At 45.3% G+C, this 12,021-nt stretch overlaps 1 long non-coding RNA gene across 1 annotated transcript; it reads right to left on the bottom strand.

Moving 5' to 3' along the window:
* Positions 1 to 5,250: 5,250 nt before the first annotated feature.
* On the bottom strand, positions 5,251 to 12,021 carry LOC139037544 (uncharacterized). The gene is made up of 2 exons (XR_011490426.1): positions 9,255 to 12,021; positions 5,251 to 9,128 (listed from the first exon to the last, which is right to left on the bottom strand). It is a non-coding gene; the product is annotated as an uncharacterized lncRNA (long non-coding RNA).

Here is a 12,021-nt window from a genome sequence, read left to right as displayed (position 1 = left end):
TCTGCCCTGACACAGGCGGGTGGAGGTGATCTCTTGTTTAGGATCGCTTGTTCAGCCGTGCTGTGGGGAGGGAGGGGCGCTGCAGACAAATATCACTGGCCTGTGTGGGGAGCACTCACAGTGTTCCGGCCGCACTGGGTTTGCCCCCGCTCACGGCACATGTGCTTTCCCCGTCTACACTGCTCAGGCTCCAGGCTGCTCTATGGGGAGTGGGCCCTGAGTTGCATGCGGTTCCAGTTTTGGGGTACTCTACAAAAGCGCAGACTTGGTTGGGCCTGCGTTTTGTGCCTTCCCCACCCAAGCAGCTCAGGCAGCCAGGAACTTGAGAAGCGCACTCTCCCCGGGTGCAGTGCACCTTCTCCCCTCCGCGGTCCCAGCCTCAGTTTCCCCGCATGCCAGTTGGGTGTGTGTGCCTTGTGTCTGTTCTCGGAAGCTGGTCTCTAGCTGTGACCCTCCCAGGGGATGTCAACCATCCAGAATCTCAGGAAGTCTTTGGTTAGAAACTGGAAGCCTGTTTGCAGTTTGGTAGGGGATGCCGTCTCTGGGGCCGAGTTTGCCCTTTCCCCTCCCTCCTGCCTCCTGCCTCCAGCGGGGGATGGGCTGGTCTGTAGCCGACTAGTTCTTCTCTGGAATTGCTCAGTCCTTCCTTTGTTCTGCGAACAGGTCAGCAGTGTGTTCGGTTTGCAGGATAATTTTCTCTCTCTCTCTTGTTATCCCACAGTTTAAGTTGCTATCTCACGTTAGCTCCCTCTGATTGCCCTCAGGGCACTCAGGCCCGGCCCTTACCCTAAGCAATGCAGCCCGCTCCTCTCCATTCCGCCCCCACTTGCTGGTGGCAGATGCGAGCATCTGGGGTACTTTTCTGCTGGGAGTTGCTTTTAGGCATGTAATCTGTGGGTTTTATTTATTTTTCCTCCTGGTTATGTTGCCCTCCGAGATTCGAAAACTTCCCCCAGACCCGCCCGTGAGAGGGTTTCCTGGTGTTTGGAAACTTCCTCTATTACGACTCCCTTTCTGGGACAGGTCTCCATCCCTAGCTCTTTTGTCTCTCTTTTTATCTTTTATATTTTGTCCTACCTCCTTTTGAAGATGATGGGCTGCTTTTCTGGGTGCCCGATGTCCTCTGCTAGCGATCAGAAGTTGTTTTGTGGAGTTTGCTCAGCGTTCAAATGTTCTTTTAATGAATTTGTAGGGGAGAAAGTGGTCTCCCTGTCCTATTCCTCCACCATGTTAGCTCCCCCCCCATTCCCACATCTTTAAGAATTTTCCACAGTTTATTGTGATCCACATGGTCAAAGGCTTTGGCATAGTCAATAAAGCAAAAGAAGATATTTTTCTGGAACTCTCTTGTTTTTTTTGATGATCCAACGGATGTTGGCAATTTGATCTCTGGTTCCTCTGCCTTTTCTAAAACCAGTTTGAATATCTGGAAGCTCACAGTTCATGTCCTGTTGAAGCTGGCTTGGAGAATTTTGAGCATTATTTTGCTAGCATGTGAGATGAGTGCAATTCTGCAATAGTTTGAGCATTCTTGGGCATTGCCTTTCTTTGGGATTGGAATGAAAACTGACTTTTCCAGTCCTGTGGCCACTGCTGAGATTTCCAAATTTGCTGGCATATTGAGTACAGCACTTTCACAGCATCATCTTTTAGGATTTGAAATAGCTCTACTGTAATTTTATCACCTTCACTAGCTTTGTGTGTAGAGATGCTTCCTAAGGCCCACTTGACTTCGAATTCCAGGATGTATGGCTCTAGGTGAGTGATCACACCATTGTGATTATCTGGGTCATGAAGATCTTTTTTGTATAGTTCTTCTGTGTATTTTTGTCACCTCTTCTTAGTATCTTCTGCTTCTGTTAGGTCCATACCATTTCTGTCCTTTATTGTGCCCATCTTTGCATGAAATGTTCCCTTGGTATCTCTGATTTTCTTGAAGAGATCTCTAGTCTTTCCCATTCAGTTGTTTTCCTCTATTTCTTTGCATTGATCACTGAGGAAGGCTTTCTTATCTCTCCTTGCTGTTCTTTGGAACTCTGCATTCAAATGGGAATATCTTTCCTTTTCTCCTTTGACTTTCACTGCTCTTCTTTTCTCAGCTCTTTGTAAGGCCTTCTCAGACAACCATTTTGCCTTTTTGCATTTCTTTTTCTTGGGGAAGGTCTTGATCAATGCCTCCTATAAAATGTCAGGAACCTCCGTTCATAGTTCATCAGGCTCTCTGTCTATCAGATCTACTCCCTTAAATCTATTTCTTACTTCCACTGTATAGTCATAATGGATTTGATTTAGGTCATACCTGAATGGTCTAGTGGTTTTCCCTACTTTCTTCAATTTAAGTCTGAATTTGGCAATAAGGAGTTCATGATCTGAGCCACAGTCAGCTCCCTGTCTTGTTTTGCTGACTGTATAGAGCTTCTCCATCTTTGGCTGCAAAGAATATAATCAATCTGATTTTGGTATTGACCATCTGGTGATATCCACATGTACAGCCTTCTCTTGTGTTTCCCTCTTGGAAGAGGGAAGGAAGGAATTGCAGAAAAAAAAGGAAGAGCTATGAAGAAGCAATAGTGCAGCAATGGGGAAGGTTCCTGGTTCCGCCTCAAGGAATGTTTGAAACAATATCTTTGAGTTCTTCTGTAGGCACTAAGGCTCCCATTCAGGTGGAGGCTGGTCAGGCTGAGCACAAGATTCCTGGAATGCCACTCTGTTACCTCACCACCAACTAATCTTAAGACAGTCTTCACACAGTGGAAGATAATGAAGAATCTGACACCTTCCCCAAATGATTCTCCTTTTAAAAACATTCATGGTTGAGCAGAATCTTCAGTTGGGTTTGGACACAAGTCCACCTTCTCCACAGTTGCCAGCCTCTTTCCATTCCTACCAGCAAACTTTTCATTTCTACCAGTACTTGTTTCTCGAAAGTATGCGCTTTTGAGTAGTGAGCAGTCAAACCTGAGTTCAGTAACTTGGGGGCAGGAGTCCATACAACAACAAGCAATCTTGGACACCAGCTGAGTTACCTGTGATCAATTCAAGTTTGAAACTGTCTACCTCCAGCTGAAACTCATATTTTGGCCACCTGATGCAAAGAGCTGACTCATTGGAAAAGACCCTGATGATGGGAAAGGTTGAAGGCAAATAGAGAAGGGGGTGGTAGAGGATGAGATAGTTAGATAGCATCACTGACTCATTGAACATGAATTTGAGCAAACTCCAGGAGATAGTGTAGTATAGAGAAGCCTGGTGTGCTGCAGTTCATGAAGTTGCGAAGAATCAGACACAACTTAGTGACTGAACAACAACAGCAATCTGGAGATAGCATCAGATTTCAGAAGTTAAAGGCTCAGTCCTGTAAGACTGCCATGCCACTTCAGATGCCAGTCACAAGTCCAGGTTTTTCCCACCCACTGGCTATAAATTTGGAGCTTCCTACGACTCCTTACTTGAGGTTCCAGCAATCACTTTCTTGGGTTCTGATTAATTTACTAGACCAGCTCACAAAAATCAGAGAAACATTTTACTTACTAGATTCCTGGTTATAAAAGGATATAATGCAGGAACAGCCAGATGGAAGAGATGCACGCAGTAACGCGCGAGGAAAGGGCACAAGCTTCCATGTCCCCTCTAAGCCAACACTCTTCACTAATTCCCATGAGTTCACCAATGTGGAAGCTCTCCAAACCCCATCCTTTTTGGGGCTTTTATGGATATTTCATTGCATAGCCCTGCTTGATTAATTCATTTCCCATTGGTGTTTAAACTCAATCTCCAGTTCCTCTTCCCTCTCCAGAGGCTGGGGGTGGGAAGGTGGTGGGTGAGACTGGAAGTTCTGAAAGATTGGTGCAAACCATGTGTTACACCGGGATTCATGACCTCTAGAGGAGAGGATTTTGATCCGGGGTCAGAGACGAGGCTTGACTACTTGGAGCTTTTTGCGTAGAAAAGTTTTATTAAAGTATAATAGAGACAGGGAAAGCTGCTGACATAGACATCAGAAGGGGGCAGAAAGAGTGCCCGCTTGCTAGTTTTTAGTAAGGCATTTTATGTTTGTTCAGTCCAGTTCAGTTCAGTCGCTCAGTCGTGTCTGACTCTTTGCGATGAATCGCAGCACGCCAGGCCTCCCTGTCCGTCACCAACTCCCGGAATTTACTCAAACCCATGTCCATCGAGTCAGTGGTGCCATCCAGCCATCTCATCCTCTGTCATCCCCTTCTCCTCCTGCCCCCAATACCTCCCAGCATCAGGGTCTTTTCCAATGAGTCAACTCTTCGTGTGAGGTGGCCAAAGTACCGGAGTTTCAGCTTCAGCATCAGACCTTCCAATGAACACCAAGGACTGATCTCCTTGCAGTCCAAGGGACTCTCAAAAGTCTTCTCCAACACTACAGTTCAAAAGCATCAATTCTTTGGCGCTCAGCTTTCTTTATAGTCCAACTCTCACATCCATACATGACCATTGGAAAAACCATAGCCTTGACCAGACAGACCTTTGTTGGCAAAGTAATGTCTCTGCTTTTTAATATGCTATCCAGGTTGGTCATAACTTTCCTTCCAAGGAGTAAGCATCTTTTAATTTCATGTCTGCAATCACCATCTGCAGTGATTTTGGAGCCCCCAAAAATAAAGTCTGACACTGTTTCCACTGTTTCCCGATCTATTTCCCATGAGGTGATGGGACCAGATGCCAGGATCTTAGTTTTCTGAATGTTGAGCTTTAAGCCAACTTTTTCACTCTCCTCTTTCACTTTCATCAAGAGGCTTTTTAGTTCCTCTTCACTTTCTGGCATAAGGGTGGTGTCATCTGCATATCTGAGGAAATCTTGATTCCAGCTTGTGCTTCTTCCAGCCCAGCATTTCTCATGATGTACTCTGCATATAAGTTAAATAAGCAGGGTGACAATATACAGCCTTGATGTACTCCTTTTCCTATTTGGAACCAGTCTGTTGTTCCATGTCCAGTTCTAACTGTTGCTTCCTGGCCTGCATGCAGGTTTCTCAGGTCTGGTATTCCCATCTCTTTCAGAATTTTCCACAGTTTATTGTGATCCACACAGTTGAAGGCTTTGGCATAGTCAATAAAGCAGAAATAGATGTTTTTATGGAACTCTCTTGCTTTTTCGATGATCCAGCAGATGTTGGCAACTTGATTTCTGGTTCCTCTGCCTTTTCTAAAACCAGCTTGAACATCTGGAAGTTCACGGTTCATGTACTGCTGAAGCCTGTCTTGGAGAATTTTGAGCATTACTTTACCAGCATGTGAGATGAGTGCAATTGTGCGGTGGTTTTTTATCATTCTTGGGCATTGCCTTTCTTAGGGATTGGAATGAAAACTGATCTTTTCCAGTCCTGTGGCCACTGCTGAGTTTTCCAAATTTGCTGGCATATTGAGTGTAGCACTTTCACAGCATCATCTTTCAGAGTTTGAAATAGCTTAACTGGAATTCCATCACATCCACTAGCTTTGTTTGTAGTGATGATTTCTAAGGCCCACTTGACTTCACATTCCATACTAGAGCCAGTCTGGCTCTAGGTGAGTGATCACACTGTCGTGATTATCTGGGTCATGAAGATCTTTTTTGTACAGTTCTTCTGTGTCTTCTTGCCACCTCTTCTTAATATTTTCTGCTTCTGTTAGGTCCATACCATTTCTGTCTTTTATCGAAACCATCTTTGAATGAAGTGTTCCCTTGGTATCTGTGATTTTCTTGAAGAGATCTCTAGTCTTTCCAATTCTGTTGTTTTCCTCTATTTCTTTGCATTGATCACTGAGGAAGGCTTTCTTATCTCTCCTGGCTATTCTTTGGAACTCTGCATTCAAATGGGAATATCTTTCCTTTTCTCCTTTGCTTTTCACTTGTCTTCTTTTCACAGCTATTTGTAAGGTCTCCTCAGACAGCCATTTTGCTTTTTTGTATTTCTTTTCTATGGGGATGGTCTTAATCCCCGTCTCCTGTACAATGTCACGAACCTCTGTCCATAGCTCATCAGGCTCTCTGTCTATCAGACCTAGTCTCTTACATCTATTTCTCACTTCCACTGTATAGTCATAAGGGATTTGATTTAGGTCATACCTGAACGGTCTAGTGGTTTTCCCTACTTTCTTCAATTTAAGTCTGAATTTGGCAATAAGGAGTTCATGATCTGAGCCACAGTCAGTTCCTGGTCTTGTTTTTGCTGACTGTATAGAGCTTCTCCATCTTTGGCTGCAAAGAATATAATCAATCTGACTTCAGTGTTGACCATCTGGTGATGTCCATGTGTAGAGTCTTCTCTTGTGTTGTTGGAAGAGGGTGTTTGCTATGACCAGTGCGTTCTTTTGGCTGAACTCTATTAGCCTTTGCCGTGCTTCATTCTGTACTCCAAGGCCAAATTTGCCTGTTACTCCAGGTGTTTCTTGACTGCCTACTTTTGCATTCCAGTCCCCTATAATGAAAAGCACATCCTTTTGGGTGTTAGTTCTAAAAGGTCTTGTATGTCTTCATAGAACCATTCAACTTCAGCTTCTTCAGCATTACTGGTTGGGGCATAGGCTTGGATTACCGTGATATTGAATGGTTTGCCTTGGAAACGAACAGAGTTCATTCTGTCATTTTTGAGATTGCATCCACGTACTGCATTTCGGACTCTTTTGTTGGCCTTGATGGCTACTCCATTTCTTCTAAGGGATTCCTGCCCACAGTAGTAGATATAATGGTCATCTGAGTTAAATTCACCCATTCCAGTCCATTTTAGTTTGCTGATTCCTAGAATGTTGACGTTTGCTCTTGCCATCTCCTGATGACCACTTCCAATTTGTTATGTTTGTTAGTGAGCTGGTACTCAGATAAGAGATACCTCTAGGCTGAGGGTGTTTCACGGGCCCCTCTCCCACAATTTGCATTTTTTAGATAGGATGGCACAAGGTGTGTCATCCCCCTACACCGCCCCCTTAAACAGTTGACAAGAATACTGATTTGTTGAGCCATTATCAGCCCAAGGATTGAGAAAAGAAAAAAAGGTTAATCTTAGGCGGAACCGGTTTCATCAACAGAGAAGGGGTAAAAAAGAAAAGTCTGCCATTTGCAGTTTATTTCCTCCTACTGCTTGGGCATCTCTGGCCTTCCTACCTGTTACCCTGTCAGTTCCAACCCTCTAATCACAAGTCTGGATACCCAAGCAATCTAGCCTGCCAGACTCCTCTGTCCATGGGATTCTCTAGACAAGAATACTGGAGTGGGTTACCATTTCCTCCTCCAGGGGCTCTTCCTGACCGAGGGATTGAACCTGAGTCTCCTGAGTCTCCAGCACTGGCAGGGAGATTCTTAACCACTGGACCATCAGGGAAGTCCCTCCTCTTCCCTTCTCTTGATGAAATCCAAATGACCTAAACCTAGGTGCTAATCTGGAAGCACAGTTTCTCCTTCCTTTGAAAACTATTCTTGACCAACTATTCCTGAAACTAGCTGATCTTCAGCTGGCCCCTTCTGCTGAAACCCTGTAAAACATTCCACTTTCCTTCCCCAGGGTAAAAGGGTGCAAGTGGTCTTCTTCATAATGCGCTTCTTATAATAAATTGACACAGTTCAGAAAAGGGTCTTCTATTTATCCCAAGAAAAACTTCCCAAGGGGATGAGGAACTTACAAGTGGAGGGGAGGATGATTCTGAAACTTGGGGAAGGATTAAGAAGCATGTCAGGGAGGGTGATTCTAGACTAAAGGGGCAGGTCTAGTAGGCACCACCCCCAGGGGCTGGCCCAGGAGCCCCTTCTCTGCTTCCCTCATTACCGTATCCCCCCCTACCAGCCCCTTGGACGGTTGGCTCCTCACCTCCCCCAACACATTGGGCCTCACTTCTCAAGCCAACTTTCCCTGTTCAGTAGCTTTCCCTGTAGATCCACATAACCGCTTAGTATTCTTTCCTACATTTTGCCTTGGAAAGCTGCTGTAACTGAGGTTGACCAGGGAACTAGCACTTCATAGTAGGAGAGAGGCCTCTAGAAACGCAGGCTCAGGGTCTCTAAGCTGAGGGTAGCCCCTACACTAGGCACTGTGCTTTGGGACCCCCTGTATTGTTTCATGTCCTGTTCTCCCGCCACATGGTTGCCTGGCACCAGCCCCATCTCTGCCAGAGCAGGTACAAAATTCCTGGGTGTGACAAGGACCTTATCAAGGGTATCAGTGGAAACTTGATAGCCAGGCCAGGGTTCAAACTGCACCCCATGCTACAGTCACACCCATCTTCAAGGACAAGGGGTCCCTCACTAACCAGTGCTTCCCGCTCCTGCTTTCCCTGCATGGAGTCCAAGTTTATTTGCCGAGAGGAAAAAGTCTGCCACAGGGCCAGGGTCCCATCAAAGGGCCTTTTGTCTCCTGAGCTGAACATTGGCTCATGGTTACCTTCCTGCCTGGACCCTTCCAGAGGTGGGAGGCCTTCCAGAGCCTCTGGCTTCAGTCTGCGGCTGTGAATGTGGTGAAACAGGAGGAGGAGAGTGGCCCAGCTCCAGGCCATAGAAAGCCCTGGGTCAGGCTGACGGGACGCACTTGCGCAGGACTTTCTGCCTGGGCATGACCGGGGTTCAGGTAGCTAACTGGACTCACAGTTTCTCTTCAGGACAAGGAGTTCTTACACCGTTTCCTTCCTCCCTTCTAAATTCAAACCTGTTAGAGAGTCCTTTTCCCCTAGCTTGTCACAGCATGGTCTTCAAATGGAGCTCAGCATTCTCTGCGTTCCGTCAGCATCCTCTGATGAGCCCCGCCAGTGCTCTGCTCCTTACCCTGCAACAGCGATGCGCTTGTCTGCACTGTGCCCCCTGCCCTCCCCTTTCTGGGCACTCTTCATCTCTGTGCAGTGTCTCTGTTACCTGAAAACCGGGTTCCCTTCTTGGTGGAATTGGAGCCAGTGTTAAATGTTAGTTGCTCAGTTGTATCTGACTCTTTGAGACCCTGTGGACTGTAGCCCGCCAGGCTCCTCTGTCCATGGGATTTTCCAGACGAGAATACTGGAGTGGGTTGCCATTTCATTTTCCAGGGGATTGTCCTGACCCAGGGATTGAGCCTGGGTCTCCTGCATTGCAGGCAGATTCTTTACTCGTCTGATCCACCAGCGAAGCTCTTTGAGCCAGTTAGACACATCCAAGCCAAAAACTGGTGGAAAGAAGGGATTTTTTTACTTGCAGCAAATAAGGAGAACATTGGGGATCTTTCCTGAAGGAGTATCTCCCAAAACAACAAAACTGAGGAAGTTTTGAGCTAAGGGTATATATTGCATACCCATGACGGGGCTGGAGCAGAGGAGAATTCAGCATACAATTGGGGCCAAGGTTGACAGAGTCCAAGTCTGGTTGATTGAAGTCGAGGGTCAACATCATCTTTCCATTCTCCACCTGGAAGGGGGCCTTAGTGCATGAAGAACTCAGAGATATATTATTATGTATATCCCTTGACGAATCAGGACCCTGCCCCAAGGTTGCACTCTTGTTTCTTGATTTCTCCTTTTTTGTTTCTGCATTCTCCCCTTTAAGATTGTTAATTATTGAGACCAGTTCAATGCCTAGCACTGTGGTCAGACTTAAAAGACAAAATGACTTAGGCCAAAATGGGTTCTCGTAGGTTTATGAAAGGCATCCCTAGTTCTCTTTCTCCAGGGACCCCCCTCTAACTTGTCTGCTTACATCTCCTACATTGGAAGGCTTTCTGAGGGCAGAATCCATGGCTCCTTTGTCCCCAACTTGAAGCCTGAATTACAACACATCATGTTCTTTAAATGTTTGTTAAATACCGATTCTAGCCAAAACTCTTCCAAGGACAAGTTTTAGAAAGGTTTGTATGGGAACAGACTCTCTCTCTGTCTGTCTTTCTTAGGATTGGACTTAAGCTGGATGTTATTTCACACAGATCATCCATCCATCCTTCAACAAGTTGCTGCCTTGACTAGAGTAACTGGTACCAGATGAGCTTAGATTGCTCCAAGCCTTGAAGGCCTGTCACAGCAAGGGTGAGGGTTATTTAATTAGTCACCTCCTCTCCACCCTGACACTCCCAGCTCCCAAGACTGAGAAGTGAAAACTTCAAAGGGAACAACTTACTCCCAGCCTGAGTTCTGCTCTACAGACCCCAGACCAGCATAATCCTGCTGCCACCAAGGAAGGATGTCAGCCCAGCCCACAAGGAGTCTCCTACACCGGAGTTCCTCCACGCCCCACGTTGTCTGCTAGACGCAGAACTCTGACGTATGCTCAGCATTTCACAGGCCGCTCCTCGGTCTCCTGCCCTAATTGGAATATGCCTCCCCAACCTCCCCTCCCAGCTCCCTTAAGTCTAGGGGCTGTGATGACACTGGGAAGCTGTGTCAGTGTTCTGCTTACCCCAGACCATCTTCAGAACACGCTTTTTCTTCCTTCCTAAGTATAATACCAACCCTCAGTGCTTCCAGAGTAAACTTAAAGTCCCTTTTCAGTAGCCTCCAGGCACCTACAGCTTCTTCAGGTACCATCAGCATGCTGGTGTGGTTCTCACAGGTTCTGAGGATGAGCAAGGGTGGCTGTAAGAGCTGTGGATTTAGCTTAATTGTGTGGAAAATTGGGGTAATTGTTTTTTCAATACCACTGTTTTCTGGTGGGGATGTTTTTATGTGGTAGATGTATAACGGTGAGTGAGGGGGCCTCTGTCAGAGGACCATGTTTGGAGACAAGCCTGCACCTCCTCAAACCTGCGTTGATATAATGCCACCTTTCTTTCACTGCACAGTTACTCTTTCCTGGGTAGTTTCTGACCTGGTTTGGGCCTGTGGTATTCCTACACCTTCTTTTCTGTCCTGTTCCAAATGGGCTCCTTTACCATCCCTGCCACCAGGGCTGCTTTGTAAACACCTTCCCCTCTTTTATTAAGCTTCTTACCCTGCCCCTTCCTCCTCTGCTTTCAACACTGACACCACTTCTGAATTAAAAGGGAAAATGCAATTTATTGAGGGAACTCCCTCCATTTCTCCTTCTCAACTCACAGTTTTTGTTTGTTTTCCATCTCTTCATCTTTTCCTTCTTCTCTCTTGATCCGGAGAAGGTGCTGACCCTCTTGCCCAAGAATTCATTCCTGTTCACCAGATTCTGTCCCCCTTTTCCTTTAAAAACCTTGTCCTATAATGATGACCTTTCCTGTATATTTAATTTTTTCCTCTGCTAACTCTTTCCTCCTAGCATATGATCGTGCTCAAATCTATTTCATCTTAAAGGAAACAATTAAAAAGTCCTCCTCAACCCTGATGACTCTCTGTCATTTGCCTTTTACATTTTCCGTTTACAGCTTTCATTTTCTTTTTACAGCTAAGTTTAAATCTATACTGTCCTCACTCCGGTTTACCTGACAATCCTCTAAAGTCAGATTCCACACCCAACTCGCCACTGAAATTGCCTTTGCTGAAACTGTTGGTAACTTAATTTCCAGGTCCAGTGAAAGTGTTTTTGTCATTGTGGTATTTGATGTATCAGGGGTATTTGATACTGTTGACTGTGTCTCCTTTTAGAAGCTCTTTGTTTCTGCTTTCAGTCTTTCTCTCTCTCTCCCTTTCAACCTTTCTCCTTCTCTGTTTCTTTACTGTGTTTCAGAGAAATTCTTTCATATATTCATTAAATAAATATTTGTTGAGTGCTTACTCAAGAATTCTTCTACAATATAGGAAAGTCCTTGCTTTCACAGGGTTTATATTTTTGTTGAGGGAAAGAGAAAGTAAATAAAATAAGCAAACAAACAAGAAACAATGTTAATGTTAAAAATATTAAACAAATAATAAACAATGTTGACTGCACTGAGTACTATGCAGAGAAATAAGTGTGGGATCAGTAAAGATTGAGCATCATCTTTAGATTGAACATTCAGTAAAGGCCTCTCTGAAGATTTAAAATTTCGTCTGAGACTTGAAGGCTGAGAACGCTAAGTAAAGATGAGGGGAAGAGAATTCTAGCAGAAGAATGGCCAAGGCAGAATCCCAGAGCTGAGACAAAATTGACATATTTAAAGGATTTCTCCTTTGAATATGTAGATA

Source organism: Odocoileus virginianus, chromosome 11 (genome assembly GCF_023699985.2).
Source record: "Odocoileus virginianus isolate 20LAN1187 ecotype Illinois chromosome 11, Ovbor_1.2, whole genome shotgun sequence".
Taxonomy (NCBI): domain Eukaryota; kingdom Metazoa; phylum Chordata; class Mammalia; order Artiodactyla; family Cervidae; genus Odocoileus; species Odocoileus virginianus.
Note: the sequence above shows the minus strand (reverse complement) of the source record. Positions and strands in the feature narration are given on the sequence as shown.